Source organism: Diceros bicornis, chromosome 3 (assembly GCF_020826845.1).
Source record: "Diceros bicornis minor isolate mBicDic1 chromosome 3, mDicBic1.mat.cur, whole genome shotgun sequence".
NCBI classification, from domain to species: domain Eukaryota; kingdom Metazoa; phylum Chordata; class Mammalia; order Perissodactyla; family Rhinocerotidae; genus Diceros; species Diceros bicornis.
This window is the reverse complement of record NC_080742.1, coordinates 42,228,615-42,248,488: the sequence shown is the minus strand read 5'-3', so window position 1 is coordinate 42,248,488 and position 19,874 is coordinate 42,228,615.

Below are 19,874 nucleotides of genomic sequence, written 5' to 3'. Positions count from 1 at the left end.
GACGTTACATTTAGTGAGAGTAGACAGAAAATAAACAATATAAATAAATAAATATATAGTAGGTTTGGGAAGGGGTATTGGGAACATGTAGGGGATTGTAATTGTATTAAGGGAGATCATGGGAGGCCTCAATGAGAAAGTGATATTTGAATAACAATGTAGGAGAAAAAAGGAAAAATGTGAAGCATCTGAGGCAAAAATATTTCAAGAAAAGATGATCTCCAAATCACTCCTAAAGTTGTCCTTTGTGCTTGTTAGTTCAACTTGTGTCCTGTGCAGGGGAGAAAGGCATATTCCTATACCCTCTAGGTTCTTCTGGCTGGTCTAAGAATTAAACTGACATGAGACAGAATAACAGGAGAAAATCAAACAAATTTGATTTCCTGTACAAGAGAGAAACCCAGGAAAACTGAGTAACTCACTAAAATGGCGAAGCCACCACCTTAAATGCCATTTTCAGCTAAAGACAAAAGAGGATGTGGTGGGTAGTGGTTTGGAACTTCAAAGGGGAGGAAGGCAATTCACATGGAGATGGAAAAGCAAATGTTTGGTAAATAAATGTCTGCCATGCTTTGCAAAGACAATGGGACAAGGAGAGGACTTTGATCAAATGGGCTTTGCTAGGTTCCTCCCTGTCTGCCACACCTAGTTCATGTTACACTATAGTTATTTATGGTGATAGCTCCTTCCCAAAACAGGCCTTTTATTTTAAAATCTTTTAGGTATTTAGGGGGAAAGTCAAAGTTTCTTTCCGAGTCTTTTGTTTTTAAAAATAATCAAGCCAAAGAGACACATTTTGGGGTGGCAAATTCTGATCCCCCACACCTGCTGCTGGCAACCAAGAGACTTAACCGTTTTGACCCATGAGTATCACATGTCTGGTAATTCCAATGTCATTAATTTTTTTTTTTTTTTTTTTTTTTGTGGAGGAAGTCTAACCCTGAGCTAACATCCATTGCCAATCCTCCTCTTTTTTTTGCTCAGGAAGATTGGCCCTGGGCTAACATCCGTGCCCATCTTCCTCTACTTTATATGGGACGCCGCCACAGCATGGCTTGACAAGTGGTGCGTTGGTCCGTGCCTGGGATCCGAACCTGTGAACCCCGGGCCGCTGCAGCGGAGCACGCAAACTTAACAGCTATGCCACTGGGCCAGCCCCCTCAATGTTATTAAAATTTTTAAGGTATATTTTAATGTGTCAGGGCAAAGGAATCGTGGAGTACTGTAGGATTTAATAAGTTTAGCATCTAAAGTTCTTTTAATTGTTTTTGTCAGCTCTACACTGGATGCAAGATTTTCTTTTCCTTTTTCTTTTAAAACGGTATTAAGGAGCTGTGTACTCAGAAGCAAACCATTATTACTCAAAAATATAGAATTAGTTTGGGCTTTTCTTAAAGTGAGGCAGGGGGAAAAACCATTTTCACATTTATTCCTCATTGTTGGGATTCTTCCAAGGCTCCTAGATTAATTACCATTTTAAAAAAAGGAATAAAAAAGCTACTATTTATTTTGCATTAAGCATGGGCCAGATATTTAAACATTTATTTTGTCTTATAAAAAGTTATTTCACAAATGAGTAGATTGAGAGGCGAAATAACTTACGCAAGTTTATACAGCTAAAAAAGCAAGCCAGCCAGGATGCTGCCTCACCTGACTTTAAAGTTGGGTTTCTGTATTATGAAAAAATCAGAAGGTTGTTCTAGACCATAATGTGACCATAACCATGTAACCACAGTGGCACTTACTTACGGTGGCTCCTTAATATAACACTACAAATTTTTTGGCAGCATTATGTGATGTTGATGGAAATATATGAAGGAGAGATTCATAAATAAATTGCTAGTGGAAAAGGCATCTGTTACTGACTGATGTCCTCCTGCAGATTTATCTATGTACTGTTAGACATCACTCCTCTCTTCCAGGAGGCTTCTGGAAAAATTCCCCAAACAGCAGTTCCTATATGTAGAAAACTAGAGCAACAAGAAAGAGAGAGAGAGAGAAAGGAAAAAAGAAAAAAAGAAAAAGAAAAAGACTGAGTTCCCAATGGGTTCCATTGTGCTCAGGACACAGCAACCAAACACTGCTCTCTGTAAAAGAAATGTCAGGCCATGGTGCTTGGAGGACCATGCAGCACTCTCACGTAACTGTTCTGATGAGGTGTCACCTCTTTCCATCCAAAAGCTGTTGTAACATGATAACACCTTTGGGATAAGGCACTTTTCTGTCTATGAAATTATTGAATGCAGGCCTTATTCACCTCTCCACATTAGGCTTAGATGCTCAAAATCTGACTTTAGGCCCTGCAGAAACTGGAGGAGGCATCCAGCGTATGAAAATCTTCCATCTGGAAAACTCCTTAATGGGAAATAGATGAACTAGATGATCCAACGAGGTCCTCCACATCTTTAATTTCCATGATTCTGCCTAGAAAGTATTTTGGAACTTTCCTAACCCAAGGCAGATTCCACTGATTTTTAAGGGAGGGGGGGAGAGGGTGATTGGCATTGAAACAAGGAAAGGAAATGTCCTTGATTGCTAGAGAAAAATGGAAAGCCCGGGGCGGGAGAAACTAGGGGTAATTGATCTGACACCACCTTATCTTGCTGAAATACCAGAGAGAGGAATGGAAGGACCAGGCTGCCAATTTGCTGACTCTTCTGGCAATGGAATGGTCACTGTAACTATCCTCTCAGTAATTATCTGTTAAGAAACAGACTCACTTTCCTCTTTAGGGCCCAAGGCCTGTTTTTACATAAAATAGACAATTAAGCAAATCCTTTTTGGTTCTCAGTCACTTTAATTTCAGTTTCTAATCTGCTTGTTGTTAACTGTCCGTGTCCTTAAGAGATAGAAATAACAACCGGCTATAGAAGATCTCAATATGCGGAAACCAGAAAAGGATTTGCAGTATTTGGTGAATAATGCCTCTTACTGGGCTGAGGGAGATTTAGGAAGTGATCCGTATCATTTCTGAAATGTTGCTTAAAATATTAAATAAAAATTTTGTAGTTTCAAATATATTTGAATTTAGGAATATAGATCATAAGCTCTCGCTACTTCATCTTCATAGTTGCTAATGTCATTGATCTTATTGAAACTGTTTTGACAGAACCAGTATTTCCAACAAGATGTGTCTTCCCCGAGGTGAAGGCTCTTAACCAACACACTGTACCATTTAGAATTAGAAATCAGAGTCTCCATTTCTCTGCTTAGTAAGCTGGATATATCACGAGTAAGGCAATTATTTATTTGAAATTAACCATGTTTTCTACTAGTTTCCATCTCTAGGATTTTGAATCTTTCCTACTTGAGATTGGAAAAGTCTCTGAGTCGCCACTATTTTTTAGTGCTCTTTTATAACCTGCATGCACAAAGACATCCTAGGCACTGCCCCTGCCTTCTAGGAATTTATTTCTGATTCTTCCACTTTGTGTAATCCTGTTACACAAAGAAAAATAATCACTCATGTTATACATGTTTCTATTTCTTTAAAAAATATTTCAGCGATAAAAACATATTTCTACAAAAATATGAAGTCAGGTATTTCCTGAAACAGAATTTTTAGCTCAAAGGGCCGTTGGCTTTTCTCTAGCTTGACATTTTTAGAGGAGCATAAGTCAGTTTTTTGTTGCTCTTTTTTTTTTTAACTCCTTGAGAATATCTACCTAAGAGAATAACCCTCCAATCTCCTCACCTCTAGTCCAGAGCTTAAAAGAATAATTTTTTTTTTAAAGTAGTGTTTTTAAGGAGTAGGAAGTCTGAGGAAAACTGCAATTCAAGAATCAATGAAGTACGTGAATCAGTGTCCCAGTGTAGGCTCTATTCTTGCTACTTACATCTTGTTTTCATGATGGTATTACTAAGAGAAAGTAGCAGCCGTGACTGATTTTGAAGATATTAATGTACGACCCCTTGAATTTTCTTACTCCATGTGGCAGGAGCCATTATCTTAGTGTAATAGCAATGAAGACTCTCAATGGCTTTTGCTTGTTAAGGGCCAACTCGTTCTGATTGTTGCCTCTGGGAGCAGAGAGCAGGTCTTGCCTGCCAGAACCTCATCTGATATGTTCAGCTCTGGATCCCCAATGTTTCGCATGCTGCTTTGTATACAGGAGGGCTCCATACATGTCTGTTAAGTCTTGATTGAACAAATTGAATGAATAAATGAAGTTTGTTCATGTAGCAACAGTGTTATACTTTTTTTCCCCGTCACAGAGCCACCAGCTGTTTGTAGAACAGTGAAGGCTGAATGGTATTAATATAAATAAACACTGTCTGCCCCTAATTACACATGTGACCTTGTGCAGGGGACTTCCCTCTCTAGACCCTGGTTTCCTCCTCTATAAAGTGAGGGAATTAAACCAGGTAATCTCCAAAGGCCCTTCCTGTTATTGCATACAGTGATTAGTGTGTGATGACATAGCACACGTTCTGGTATTATTTACAATGGAGAGGGCAGCAGACTTGCCACTCACTCCTCCTCAGAGAGGACATGAGTCGAGTTTAATAGGCAAGTGGAGAAGAATGCAAAAGTAAGAGTTTTCTCCCATTCACAACCTGATAGGCTTTTTTTGTTTAGATTTCTAGAGGCTAATAGGGTAAAGAGTGGAATTAAGAGCAGCAGAAAATATTTTGTTTTAATGCAGAAAAATATTTTATTTAGATCATTTAAGTGGATAATGGTTGGTTTTATTCACAGGAAGCACAGTGCTTTTCATATTCATAAAATATTAGTGACTCCAGACCCATTTAATCTCCACACATCTGCTAAGTACAGAAAAAAGAAACCTAATGATCTAACAGAAAAACACACTTAAGACTAACATTTGGTTCACAGACCCATCATTCTGTTTGCCAAAATGAAGTTACTGAAGCTTTCACAGTAATTGTTGTGACTGGGCAGCGCAAAGGGACTTATGTACACGCATGCTGGTGTGTATACACATGTATTTGCGCCTCCCAAGCCCATATTAGAACCTGCTATTTATTTCCTGAATGAAGCCTAAATTAGATAGTGATACTCTGGGATGCTGCTGAGAAATGGATGTGCAATATGTTCTTGTTTAAATGAGAGACAATGAGTAGACAGTGACACAAGAGCATTAAATTATTATGCTCCAATTTATTTTTTAGCAGTTCTTGCTGAAAGGTCTTGCAAAAAAGCAAAGACATTCAGGAAGTAACCCTCAGTCTCTGTAGATGAATGTGTTTATTAAGAGCCTGCTTGGTGAGGGATGCACAGACTCCTGGACTTAGAGCCCTGTTCCAGCTTTACTTCCTTCTAGTACTACTGGGTGAAACCTCCTCAGTTTCTTCATCTGTAAAATGGGGTTAATATAGAATGGTTGTGAAGATCAAATGAGATAACAATGTGAGGGCATAAAGAAACAGTGGGGAAGGGCATAGAGAGGTCACTGTTGAGTCCACACCAAAAACGTTTCTCTATCTGTTTTTACTTCTCACAAATCTCATAATCCCCTTGGCTGTCACTTGGCAAATATGAAAATCGCCTTGTCACAGTAGCTCACAACATTCCTTTACCCATGTTATAACATAATCATAATTATAAATTCATCACCACCGCCACCACCACCACCACCGAACAGGGCACCTGCCCCTACCCTCAACTCCAGGTAACAATGTAGCAATGGAATACCCCTGTGTGGGGGAGAAACTGTACATTCAAATACTATAATACATGAAACACAATTTGTACATGAAATTAGCTACATAAATTGTGAAATATATGTACAGTTTAACTTGTTTTGCAATAGTCTAAACATTGCAAATGTTAAGTCGAGTATAAATCAAAATGAAGATAAAATATGAGCCCCATTTTTTTGGCAAAGTCTATCACTACTACATCAGATTACAGTCTTCCAATTTTAACCCCTCTCCTTCCGACTTAGGAAAAATTTTATAATGTGTGCATTATGGGAGAAAGTTGTCATTTGCTCCTCACCCATCTCTACCTACTACTTCTTGATGGTGCTACCTGGCCAGGATAAAACCACTCTGGAGAATCACCATATTCCAAATATCTCCCTTCCATCTTTACGTTCTCCACCAACATAGGATTTGCTTTTCTGCAAAGCTTTTCTGGTGCTGGCAATTAGAAAATGAAAATTGAGTATCTCTTCCTATCAAAAGCTTTTAATGGCTGTTTTCATTAACAACTAATCACAGCTGAGAAACTACTCATCTACACTCCCCAGTGTAGATCCACCTCTTTCTCCTCCACAAACTACTTGTTGCTACCTTTTACCAAACATATGTGATCAGAAGCCAGTGCTGTGAATCTTGCAATTGGTGAATCCTGTTGGTTAGGTCCCCAGCCTTTTCTGCTTTATGCTTCCTTGGTATCAAAAGTGTCTTCTGCTGATTTACCTGCTGAACTTCTATAAAGGAAAAAGCTCTTCCATATACCATGAAGACATTTTTAGTTCTACTAGAGAAACTAAATCTAAGCACAGAAAAATGTAAATAAGAATCCAAAGTGGCAGGAGATAAATGCCCGATAAAATGTGTAGATGTGAAGTGTGTCTTCTATGAATGTCTCCAGCCCCATTAGTTTGGGGTGAGGGGGAGGGGATAAATGTGCTCGCTCTAAAACTAAAGCCCAAATTTGGAAGGTTTTACCTCCACACGCATGACAACAAGAACTTACCTCATCCTTTAAAAAACTTTACCTGGTTATTTCTTGGAGTTTCTGGAGGCTACCTGTTTATGCATAAAATTAGGTTCAGGTTTTTTCATCTCAGTTTTCTCTTTGAAAGTCAAGTGCCCTCAAGCCACCTAAAGAAGGCTGCTGGTGCTGACACCACGGGTCTCCTGAAAAACCAAGGCAGTGTGCCACAGCCTCTTTTGGCTAACTTCTTTAATAACATGTAAAAATGGGTTCCATGGCGAAAAGCGTGTTTGATGACTTGAATCAATATTGAGAATCCTTTCTACATATCTCTATCTCTTTAATGGACCCTTTAAGTGAATTTTTAAATACATGAGTTTATTTAATTAGTCACAAAAGATAAACTTCGGAGTAAGAAAATTTCACTTGACCTCATTAAACAGTTTAAAACAAAAATCATGAAAGATCTCTTTAACCATAAGTGTACAAATTTGACCACTACCACTTGTAAACTCTAATAGAAGGATGCCATATTTAAAATTCTGGCAATCAATTATAGTGCTATATTTTAGATATAATTCAATGCTGGAAATTTGGATTATATACAATTTTAAAACAAAAACAATGTACAATATACAATAACTATTTAGATTTAGGAAGTAACTTTATAAAATACATATGCCTGGGGCCAGCCTGGTGGCATAGTGGTTAAGTTCGCATGCTCTGCTTCAGTGGCCCCAGGTTCACAGGTTCGGATCCCGGGTGCGGACCTACGCACCGCACATCAAGCCACGTGGTGGCAGGCATCCCACACATAAAGTAGAGGAAGATGGGCATGGTTGTTGGCCCAGGGCCAATCTTCCTCTGCAAAAAGAGGCGGATTGGCAACAGATGTTAGCTCAGAGCTAATCTTCCTCACCAAAAAAAAAAAAAAAAAAGTCAATACATCCATGTTTGTCATACTTGTATACCTCCTACTTACTCATCGCTAGTATGGAATATATGATTGGTAATATTTGCTAAATGAATTTTTTAAATACATATTTTAATTGGCTGCTGACTAAGTAAACTATCATATGGCCCATGGAAACTTCATTGCTCAGAGGCTAGAATTCCAAAATCAATTTATGGAATCCCTATGATGTGGGGCAAGAGACCAAGCTCATTAGCTGCTGCTGTCTCTTTATGCCTAGGCCTTAATCAATAATTTAAATTTTATTGCTAATAAATAACTCATATTATGATGATATTGTTTTTTAAGGACCCAAATTTTCTTATAACTCTTGGTTTTGTTAAGACTCCTTGGCAATATTTTCCTGTGAATGTCTAAGCATTGGCTCCTTGGGGCTCCCTGAGAACAAAGAAGTTATTGTAACTTGAAAGATTTCAAATTCGCTTAAATAATTAATCAGAGTCCACAGATCATCACCTCCTCCCTCATAACAAAAAAGTACAATTAGAATATTAAAAGTTAGTTATATGAATGAACCAAATAACCGGGGAGGGATAATGCTGAGTAGAGTCTCAAAAAGGACTTATATGTATGGACCTATATCTCTTTCTCTGATTATATATATTTTTTCCAATATTTTTACTGTGGTACAATAATATAAGATAAAATTTACTATCTTAACCATTTTTAAGTGTACAGTTCAGTGGTATTAAGTACAGTCATAGTTTGTGCAACCATCACTGCCATCCATCTCCAAAACTCTTTTTTTTTTTAAGTAACTTTTGTTTTTTTGAGGAAGATTGGCCCCACACTAACATCTGTTTACCAATCTTCCTCTTTTTTTCTTTTTTCTCGCCAAAGCTCTAGTACATAGTTGTATATCATAGTTGTAGAGTTGTAGCTCTTCTATGTGGGACACCGCCTCAGCACGGCTTGATGAGCTGTGCGTAGGTCGGCACGCAGGATCTGAACCGGCAAACCCTGGGCTTCCAAAGTAGAACTTGCGAAGTTAACCTCTATGCCACTGGGCCACCCCACCAAAACACTTTTTATCTGCAAAACTGAAACTCTATACCTATTAAACAATAATTCCACATTTCCCCTCCCCTAGACCCTGGCAACCACCATTCTTTCTGTCTCTATGATTTTGACTACTCTAGGTGCTTCATATAAGTGGAATCATACAGTATTTGTCTTTTGGTGACTGGCTTATTTCGCTTAGCATAATGTCCTTAAGGTTCATCCATTTTATAGCATGCGTCAGAATTTCCTTCTTGTTTAAGGCTTAATAATATTCCATTGTGTGTATATGCCACATTTTGCTTATCCATTCATCTGTTGATGGACACTTGGGCTGTTTCTATGTTTTAGCTATTATGAATAATGCTGCTGAATAAGGGTGTACAAATACTTCTTCAAGACCCTGCTTTCAATTCTTCTGAGTGCACACCCAGAAGTACAATTGCTGCATTACGTGGTAATTTTATATTTAATTTTTGAGGGACCATCATATTGTTTTCCACAGCGACTGTGCCATTTTACATTCCCACCAACAGTGAACAATTTCTCCACATCCTCTCCAACACTTGTTATTTCCCATTTTTGCCTTTTTTTTCAATAGTAGCCATCCTAATGGATGTGACATGGTATCTCATTCTAGTTTTGATTTGCATTTTCTTAATATTAGTGATGTTGAGCTATGATTATATTTTTAAATTATATAGATATAAAGCCCTTTTCCTTCTACTTGACAATTCTATGAAAAAGAGCTAAATAAAAAGAATTCCAAAACTGTGACCATAATTTTAACACTATAGTATATTTTTAAAGGTATTAGTATAAATTTGAAGGAAATAGCTTAATTAAATATTTTATATTCATTCTACAGCTTTTGAAAGCAGCAATTAAACTCTTTATTCAGTTTATACCATTCATTCACACATTCATTCAGCAAATATTAATTGAGAGCCTTATATGTGTTTCACTGCACTAGTTGCTGGGAATGTATAAATCAAACCCCATAGTTCCTGTCCTCCAATAAACCTATCTCTAGTTTACGGGGCGTTATCTTTCTTCAGCCGAGTATAGGTCAAAACAGGTAAGTTCCATGTAGACCTACTGAGAAGTCAGGGATGTAGTTCATATACTTTCTCTGTCTTGACCAGTGGAGTGACTAAAAAATATTGCTTAAGCTGAGTTTCCTCATCTGAAAAATAGTGGTAATTATTCTTGCTCAAGCATTTTCTGAATTAATCACACGGGCAGTGTAAAGCGGTTAACCAGGTATAGACATCCCCGTAATGATTTTCAGTCTTTTATTGGCGCTTTTATAGCTAAGAGTTCACGAATATCTTGCTGTAGCCCAGAAAAATGGAGGCTTCCCTTAACTTAGAGATTTTCTCAATAACCATTTCTCTTGAACAGTCATTGAAAAAAGTCAATAAATGGAACCAAATTCTGATGTCAGTACTTAGAAGTATATAAAACAAAAAGTGCCTAGAAAAATGTAGCCATGAGGGAGATAAAATTGTTTGCTGAGACTGGTACTTTGGAATTGTACATCATCTGACATATTTACATTTTCGTTAGAGTGACAAAATGTATTCCAGGACCTCCTATCTGGACTGTAACATTATTCAAGGTATTAATTTGTTTAAAGAAGGAAAATTTGCCCTCCTGGAGAAAATGTGCTGGTCACAGGGAGTTGGACCATTCTTGTCCCGGAAAGCAAGTTCTTGTTGCAAATTTATTGACTTGTTGGATTCCTAGATGGCTTACCCACAGGTCCACTGGTTGTGTGGATCAGGGCAGCCTCCTTTTTTACAATAATTATTTGTCATTGTAAAACTGTAAATTAGTAATTTGTTTTTCTGGCATTATGCGGTAATCTGATGATCCTGGTGATGGTATTGGTCTTTTGCTTTGTAATATTAAAAAGAAATTAAGTTTTGAGGTGTTAAAACTCAAAGCTTAACCCCAGACATCGACACCAAGAAGACTGGAAACAAGAAAGGAATCAATGCAACCTCAGGAAGTGCCTGCCACATCCCCCATCAAGGGGACGCTAACCCCATAAGCACTAGCCTCATGCACCTGGGAACAATCCACTGATTTGCTAAAGCTTTATAAATTTCTACAAACCTGATTTTGCAAGTTTCAATAAGCTTTGTTAAAGTATTCTGTGAAGATATTATATTTTTTTCCAAATACTGATTTGGAAATTTTTGTTTCTCATCTGAACACTGGTAATTCTAGGAAAAAAGAAACTATTATATTTGATTCTTTGTGTGTCCAAATTTTGATGCAATGCCTTTATGAATTAGCTTATATTGATATCATAAAACTGTGATTCAGGGTCAAAAATAAAAACTTAGACCAGATGGGAATATTTACTAATGTTTACTTTAAGATATAAAAATGTGAAAAAAATTGAAGTAGAAAAACTGTGCTGAAATGTATCCACCGTTCTTTTGGTAATACAGTAGTAGATATTCACTATGATTTATTTTCCCTTGAAGCATATTTTGTCTTTAAGTTATTTCAGTGTATACGAATAGAGCACTTTCACATTTGTACATTTTTTCTCAATAAAACTACGGCTGCATTGTTCGTCCTAATATTTATCTCTGCATTGGAATGCTTCTTGAAGTTTTCTGCCTGATTTTTACGTTTCATATTCTACAGTAGAATTTGCTTGCTTCTCTAGTCTGCTGTCAGGAAGTTAAATATAATAGTAAAGCTTATTGAAAAGTGGAAAATAGGAAAATTTGAAAATTGGAATCCTATGCTTTTCTTCATTTCTGAGAAAATGTTTTGGTACCTATGTGCTTTAAGGATTGGACATTAGTCATTTGGTTGACCCTAGGAAAGGATGTGAATCGAATTTTCTTAAATAAGATCATTTTCATTGTTAAATTTTATAGTATTCTTTGTGTGAAACTGATTCAAAAAATTTCATCTGTATTGATGGTTTTTGCCTCTATAAGGAAGCGTATATATATTTTTTTACTTTATCAATGCCTGTACCTATTTGTTAACATTTCCTTAAATGTGTTTTCTCCAGATGTTGAAAGTAAAACAGCCCTTGTTATTTTTTCCATTGTCACTCTTTACTACTTTCCATAGGCGGCATATTCTGCATGCCAAGGACTGGAGGAAATAACAGACGTTTGAGCCCCAAATTATAGGCACAAAAATAACTTTCATAAAATAGGTTTTAAATGACACCACTTTCCAAAAAGCCAGCTCTAATTGACTCAAGCCTAGAAAGCAGTAACTTGAGGGAACATCAGACACACGTCCACTGATCCCAGAAAGTGTTCCACAATGTGACATTAGCTGGGATGATGACATTCCCAGCCTGCTGCCAGCACATTCCAGGAGGCAGGCTGGGTATTTTGGTACTGGTCAAGCCAGTCTCCTCAATAGTAGTGTTTTGACATCGTTCAGATGCTATTTTATTTATACAAACAACTCTTGAAAATGCCGACTGCATTGCTCACTCGCAACAGACAAAAGAAAAGACAGAGACAGAGGGAATGCGAGAAATAAGAAGGGAAACTCCTCCAGTTTTTCCTTTGAATCTAGACAGAATCTTCACCCCGGGCTTACTGACAGAAGCAGCCCGGGTTCCTGCTGTTCGCAGAATGTTACAGATGGCTGCCTGGGCAGGAAGCCCTCCCCCTTCCGTAACGGTGCTCTGGGGAATGCAGGGGGCCTGGAACCAGCCCTCTCCTTCCCTTCCAAACCTCTTCTCCAAACCCCTACTGAGTAAAAAAAAAAAGAGAGGGAGAGAGAAGAAAAAAAAATACGCAGTCCCGGGAAACATTTCTGCCAGTCTGTTTTTTAGTGGAGTCTTGAATTAACCTCTTCACTCCCGATTAGAATAGCGATTTATAACTTTGCCGGCATCTCTTTAATGTCCTGAATCAATTCCACCAGCTCATTGAAGTACCTTACCATTTGGGTTGAATTATAATGGCACTTTTGAATTATGCAACAATTTCAAGAAAGCGAAAGCAGGTTTGAATTCTGAAATAATTAAAAGTATTTTAGCACATCAAATTTTGTATTACTAGCGTTCTCTGGTTCCATTTTTTTAAAAATCACATTCTGAAAGTTTTCTTTTTCCCATAGTTTTTCATTTGGTGCAGTTGCTTTTTTTTTTTTTTTCTTTAAGTACTAATTTTAAAAGTACTCTGCTTTTGTTTTGGACCTATTTAACAAGGAGTTAATTTTATGATCATAGTCTTTCATTTATAATTTTAAGGCAATTTCGTTATCATAGTCTTTCATTTATACATATTTTAAGGCATACTACATTTGTGTGCTAAAGCAAGGTGTTTCTTAAAGATAACTTTTATTTTGGACTTTGTAAAATTAGATTCAGCTAGTATGTCTCTGCCCAAAGAGGAAGTATGAACCAAATACTTATGTTAAAGCACAAAATGCAGTGTTATTTCTAACCTCATAATTGCCATCACAGTAGAAACAAAATATGTCACAGGAAGAATATACTTATTTTGGAACATGTGTATTACGTTTATTGATTCAAAAATAAAGTGTAGGGGAGGAAAAATACCTACCTTTTCTACCTTTCTAGATTCTTGGCTGAGACTCTCCCTGCAATAAAAGACAGATTAACAGGAGAGAAACTAACAGAAGGTTAATAACATGTATACCTCCAGTATACACGGGAGATACCCAGGAAAACTAACTCCTCAAAATGGCCCAAGCCACTACCTTAAATACCATCTCCAGCTAAACACAAAAGAAGATGTTGGGCGGGGGCCGGGGGGTGGGGGTGGGGGTGGGGGCAGTTATGCAAAGCTGTCAGGAAAAGCACATGATCACAAGTGGAGATTTCCCTTATAAATGTAAATGTCTCTTACAAAAGGGTAACCTACTCGGTTTTCAGAGCTTTTCATGTCTGCTGTTTCTTAAAAATAGTCAGCTAAAATAATCCTTATGACAAAGACACATATTTTAAGGTGGCAAATTCTGCTCCCCTTCAAAAGTTACAGACCACCCAAACTCTATAATGCCAATGATAAAATGGTTAAGAATTTCATCATATCAAGAATAGAACATTCTAACCAACTGTAGTTACACAAGTACTCCTTAAAAAGACAAATCAAAGCTTCAAGTAGGGAAACTATTGAAAGTACAATTAAAGAATGTAACAGCTGGAAGAGTTAAAAAAGAAAAGGACTCCTGGAGCTCATATTAAGCAAAGCCAGATATTCCGTGATTGACTACATCTACTCATTGATTAAGTCACGAAATATTGAGTTTCTTCCTAAGTTTCAAGCACCATGTTGGAAATTAGGGATTCAATCATGAGTGAAACATACTATTTGCCCTCAAGAAACTGACAGTCTGGTGGAGGAAATGACAGTCTGGGTTTCCATCACCTTCTATCCAAAGCCTTTTTATCTAAACACAGGCTAAATGAAGACAAGTCAATTCAGCCAGTTCTCAGTTGAACAAGCTCCCATCACTACTACACCTGACATCCATTCTGATTGGTCACTGCGTCTAGTCTGGTTATTCCCCCAGCTGTACCATTTATTAAATATTTTTAATAGCATGTCAGTTTAGACACAATAGAAACTTTACTCATTTGGGATTTCTTCAAACAAGTAAAAAAAATTTTATTTACCTTATATATGTTCCATATCTAACTAAAAACAAACAAACAAAAGCATATGGGGAAATCTATAGAGTTTTTGAGAAATGTTTTTTCTTCGAGAAAAAGAAAGAGAAATATGAGTAGAAAACCTCAACTACTTTTGCCCTTGCCTTGGATATTGTTGTGTGAGGAAGTGATGCTCAGAGCTACAACAGTCTTACAATTATGAGGGAAAGCTAATGGCCCAAGTGCTGACCAGGACCCTACAGACCTGAGCTACTCAATTACCCACCTGAGACGGGCAATCTCTGGATTTCTTACATGAGCTAAATTGATAACTTTCCTTGTTTAATATACTTTCGTTTTGGAAATCTGTGACTTTCAGTCAAAAGCATCTGAACTGAAATAATATATTTAGAGGAAGTGGCATGCCTTTTGTTTCCTAGAAATAAAAATTGAATGGCTATACTTATATACCAAATAAAGGATCTTGAAATACATATTTAATTCATGCAGATTTCCAAATCATAAAACTTCTTGGGAGGCATATTAAACTCTATAAAATCTGGATTCTAGAATTAAGTATTATTTTTTGCATAAATAGCCCTCTTCCATGCATTCTTGGTTTTCAGAAGTTTATCTGACTTTGACAGCTACCTTTAGGTGACTCGCAGCTTGCTGGTTTCAGAGTCAGTGGTGTGGTCTATAGTCATACCTTACAATTTGATCAACCACATCATAAAACACTCAATAGAGATATAGGCCAACTCATTCAAGTGAGAATCCAAGCCAAAAGCCAAAATTCCCATCTCTATGTGTAATTGTCATTGACTCTATATATGTATTTGAGAGAAAATAAGGACTATTGGGCAAATTAGAGCCTGTCAGCATCAGCTCCCTAGCTGTATCATAATCATTTTCACATCATGTATTTCAAAACTCACTCAAATGGAAGGTTCCAGAAAAAGGAGGCATTCTATTTTCATGGCATCTTTTGTCTTCTAGCCTACAGACTTCCTGTACAGTCAGTTCCAGTTCACGTGAAGACAATGATATACTAGAATATATGTAGTTGAGGAATCTGAGCAACTGATGTCATGTAGTTTATTGCTAAATTATTGGAGCTTAAGGGTTTTTAAAAGATGTACTGATTTCCTAGGCACAGAAAAAAATTCCATAGATAGATATCCTCAATAAAATATAAGAAGCAAAAAAAACTCTGCATGTGTGTGTGTGAATCATCTCATTTATTATAGTTTTTACTGAATAGCTGAATAGAATCGTAATAAAGATACATGAAAGTAGAGAAAGAACTTATGTTACTTAAGCATAATAGATAAAACATGAAATGTGCTTCAAGTAAAAAATCAATCACACTGGAAATGCCTTAAATGTCTACATGTGTAATGATTCAGAAAGGCCCAACACGCTAATGATGGGCCATTGCCGCATGCCGCAATGCTGCAAAGCAAAGCCATTCCTTTACATTGCCCCTATCCAAGTCCATTAAGAAATAATGGTTCTAAGATGAAAGTCTTGTTAGGGTTTCAATGAAAATGTTTGGCACACCATGATGAAAAGTCAACAATCTGCTTTTAACGAGAGACACTGGAAAAACGTTGGTTAATATACCACTGAAAATATTAATTCTCCTTAATGGCAGGATGCAACATAGCTTTTTATAGTTTTTGATCCATGTCATAAATTTGGCTATGACAAAGGGGATACTCCAGATTTAACTTACTGGCAAGAACATTAGCTATTTTCCAGCCCTAAAAGGTTTGGCCCTTAGTATTCTTTGTAATGCACCAAAAGACCAGATTTCTACTCTCAAAGGGATAGGCTGTGTGTGTGTGTGTGTGTACGTGCGTGTCTGCAGCCGTACACATGCTTGCACATGCATGCACGCGCATGTGTCAGTGTGTAATCAATGAGTGTGTGTCAGCAGTACCAGTAGTTTTCTTTGAGCTTTTGGAGAGAGAAAACAAGGAAAAATGTTACAAGTCCCAAGTCTCAGCGTCGTTGCCAGAATTCTAAAATTTGCAAAGTTGAATCAATGAGGAATATAACAGCCTTACAAACTACAATAATTTGATCACTAGATGCCTGGTAATTTGCTATCCATTTCAACTGGACGTGGTTAGAAAAAGTATATTTTCTTTTATGCTTTTTTTCCTCAGCATAAACGTAAATTTTCAGATTTTAAAGATGAGAGCATGAAAAGGAGGAAAGTGGTCCTCTCATAAGCTCAGAACAATGAATTTTGGCTTCGGAACTTAATATTTCAAAACAGTGTTGTTCTTGTTCAAAATCCTCACGTAGTATTCTCTCTTAGTAAAATAGGTATGCATATGTGATAAATATAACCTCAGTACCAGACCCTAACATTTTATCCCTAATGCCTTCTTTCAATTCTGCTAGTGAATGAGTGTTCATTTGTTTTTTTCTTCAACAGTATTGAAAAGAAAAGAATTTTTTGAATTGGATAGCTATACAGATATTTACTAAAGAAATAATTCTTTGTTTCTATGATAGACGGATGTAATTGTAAACACGTTTTAACTTTATTGGTTTTAGATTCTTCTTCCACAACAACAACCAAAAATATAAATTTAAAATATACTAATAGATTTTTGTTTCCTCTATTTTAAATTTCATTGTGAATCTAATGTCTTAGAGCAATCAATGAGAAGAAAGATGAAGTGTGAACTTCATATACAGGAAAAATATAAAATAGCTTACCACCAGAACATCTTGAATGTTTTTTATGAATAGGAACATGAGTAGAGTAAATTATACTTTAATGTTGCTTCCTTACACAAGTAGTTCTTAAACTTTCATGAGCATAAGAATCACTTAATGGATGTGGGGGAAGGGGCTTGTTAAAAATTCGGATTTTTAGATCCAGAGATTCTAATTCAGTATGTCTGGGGTGGAGTCCAGGAATCTGCATTTGAAACAGATTCTCTTTCTCTCCACCTTTTGATACTAATGTCAGCGGTCATTTCCTCAATTTTGAGAAAACACTGCTTTATATCCTATGAAGAATAGAATTTTGCACCAAGGGGATGTTCTTACTCATTCCCCTATCGGTTCCCCTGTTAAGGGAATAACTTCGTACATTCCAAAAACATGTGTTCCTTCAAAAGATATGGACCCCTCTTTAATACAAGTTTTCCTGTTGGCTTGACAGGCACTTGGAGAGAATGTTATAAAGAAAATTTAAATATCAGAGAGATAATTAAATTAAATTAGCTTCAAGGTCACATCCAACCCTGACCTTTTTATCCTGAGTCCTGTAAATGCCCAGCGTTAATTCTTTTTAAAAAAGTATATGTAAGAAAAGGGAAAAGGGACGATAAAGCACTGAGTTGTCTTGTTTCTTTTCTTTGTATTTCTTAAACAACATATGATGTAGTACTGACATAATACATCTTTTTTTTAGTGTCCTCTGGTTGCACAGGATTGAATAAAATAATCTTACTCTTCAGTCAATGCACTATTATTTTGGCTTATATGTTCTCTTGCAAGATATATACAGTACTATATTATACACAGTATATTTTATATAGTACTATGTTATATATCACATTCTCTTCTGTACTTTTCATTGACCATTATGTCTTTAAGGTCAATTTACATTGCAATGTGTAATCTAATTCACAACATCTAACTGCTTCACAATTCTCCATTTTGTGTATCCTCCACACTTTACCTATCCATTCTCCCTGGATGGAGTCCCAGCTTGCTTCCAAATCCCTACCGCTAAAAAAGATGCTAAAATGGATGTCATCTTACATATCCTTGATGGACCTGCACATATTAATTTCAAGGCAGATACCACCAATTTATATTTTAAAACAAACTTTAGCAAAAGAGAATCTATTGGGGTTTCAAAATTTTTGTCATTCATTTGGTAACCTGAGGAACACTGAAAAAAACCTATTTATGATAACTTTATGAGAATTATAGTTTACTACATGAAATAATTGGTATAAGTCACCCATTGTCTCCAGTAGAGCTTTCTAGAGTGACGAACTGATTTAAACAAAAAGAAAAGCAAAAAGAAGAAAAGAAAGAAAAATATTCTCTCCTCATGGCTTTTAATGAAAGAGAAGTAAATCCTACTTCTCCCCCAACCTACTTAGGTTAACTTGGCTAAAAATAGTCTTTTTCACCTGTGATCATTTGGAAAGTCAGTCCAAACGTATACAACAGTGTGATCCAAACTTGGTGAATAATTAAAATTGTTTTGAAAATTTTGTATAACATTAGCAAGTTTTGAATTTTATATTTAAGAAGCAGAATTTGAGACTCATATACTTTTAATAAAACACACATTTAATAGGTCAGTCTGTAGTATTCATATTTATTGAATGAACTTTTACATCCTTGCACTTAATGAAGTGTTACTGTAATTTGATTTGTTTATCTGGTGCCTCTCTCTTTATATTTGGAATTATCCTGCCAGCAAATACACAAAAGCTGCTATGCAGAGATCAGCAAATATCTTTAAAATCTTAACAGCAATTTAAAGAAACCTTCAGAACACATATTAGAGACTCGTTGCACAACCCCCTGAAAACATATCCATGTGGCCTTTTCTGTTCTTGATTTGATTTCTGCACACTTTAAACTGTTTAATGTCCAGAATAACATCTTGAATAGCATGTTCCAATAAAATGAGATTTCATATGATGAATTTTAATCAAATTGGCAAGGAGTTTTTATTGATTAAGCATTTCAATGAGACAGGAGGAAAAAAAAAACTTTTTAATGGAAACAGAGATCTGAAAGCACACGGAAAGTTGATGTGGAAATGAAATTGAGCACACAAATTGCCACTTAACATACCACTTCAAAGAAATATTAATAGAGTTGGTAGGAAAATGGGAGGTCATTTATTCATTTATTATTTTGTTGATTGAGGACTGAGATGGGTTCAAGTTTAGGCAGTGCTCCATCTCCTGTAATTGTCTAAAGCAATGATCATCACACTTCTTTTAGCTGTAAAACTCTTTCCTTCCTAGAAGTCTTATTCTAGAGAAGCAATTATAAGTGAGTAGGAGTGAAGCTGCTCTAATGGGAGGTGGAGGCACCTGTTTGAATCCATGCTCATTCCTCCTCGGTCCCCCTACCCCTAATACCTCTGAGGAAGTGCTTGAGTTCCTTGAGAATCAGTTTGGAAAGCACTGATTCTAAAACATAAAGGCCAAAAAGGTGATGTAAATGCAATCCTTTGTGCCTGCTTGCACTGATTAAAAGCAAAACGAATCCCTATGTATTTCAGAGTAGATGAAGCTGAAAGGGTATCTCTCTGCCTTTGAGTTTGTTGAAGACTCAAGAAGTTCCCTGGGTTAACCCTAAGAGCATGGCACAATTCTTTTTCAGTGTACTATAATCCCCACCACTGGGTCGTGCGCAATCTGAGTGTCAGACAGGACAGACTTAATTCAAATTTGTTTAGCACCATGTGGCTAACCATTGACAGACGAAGACTTTAAAAGTTATTAAATACAGTGAATATTTTCTCACTTAACCCTCATTATCCTCTAAGGTAGGTGTAATTCACCCCATTTTACTGATAGGGCAACTAAGTTTGAAGAGGGGGGAAACATTTTGTGGTAATATTTAATAGCAGGACACTTAAATATTCAATGATA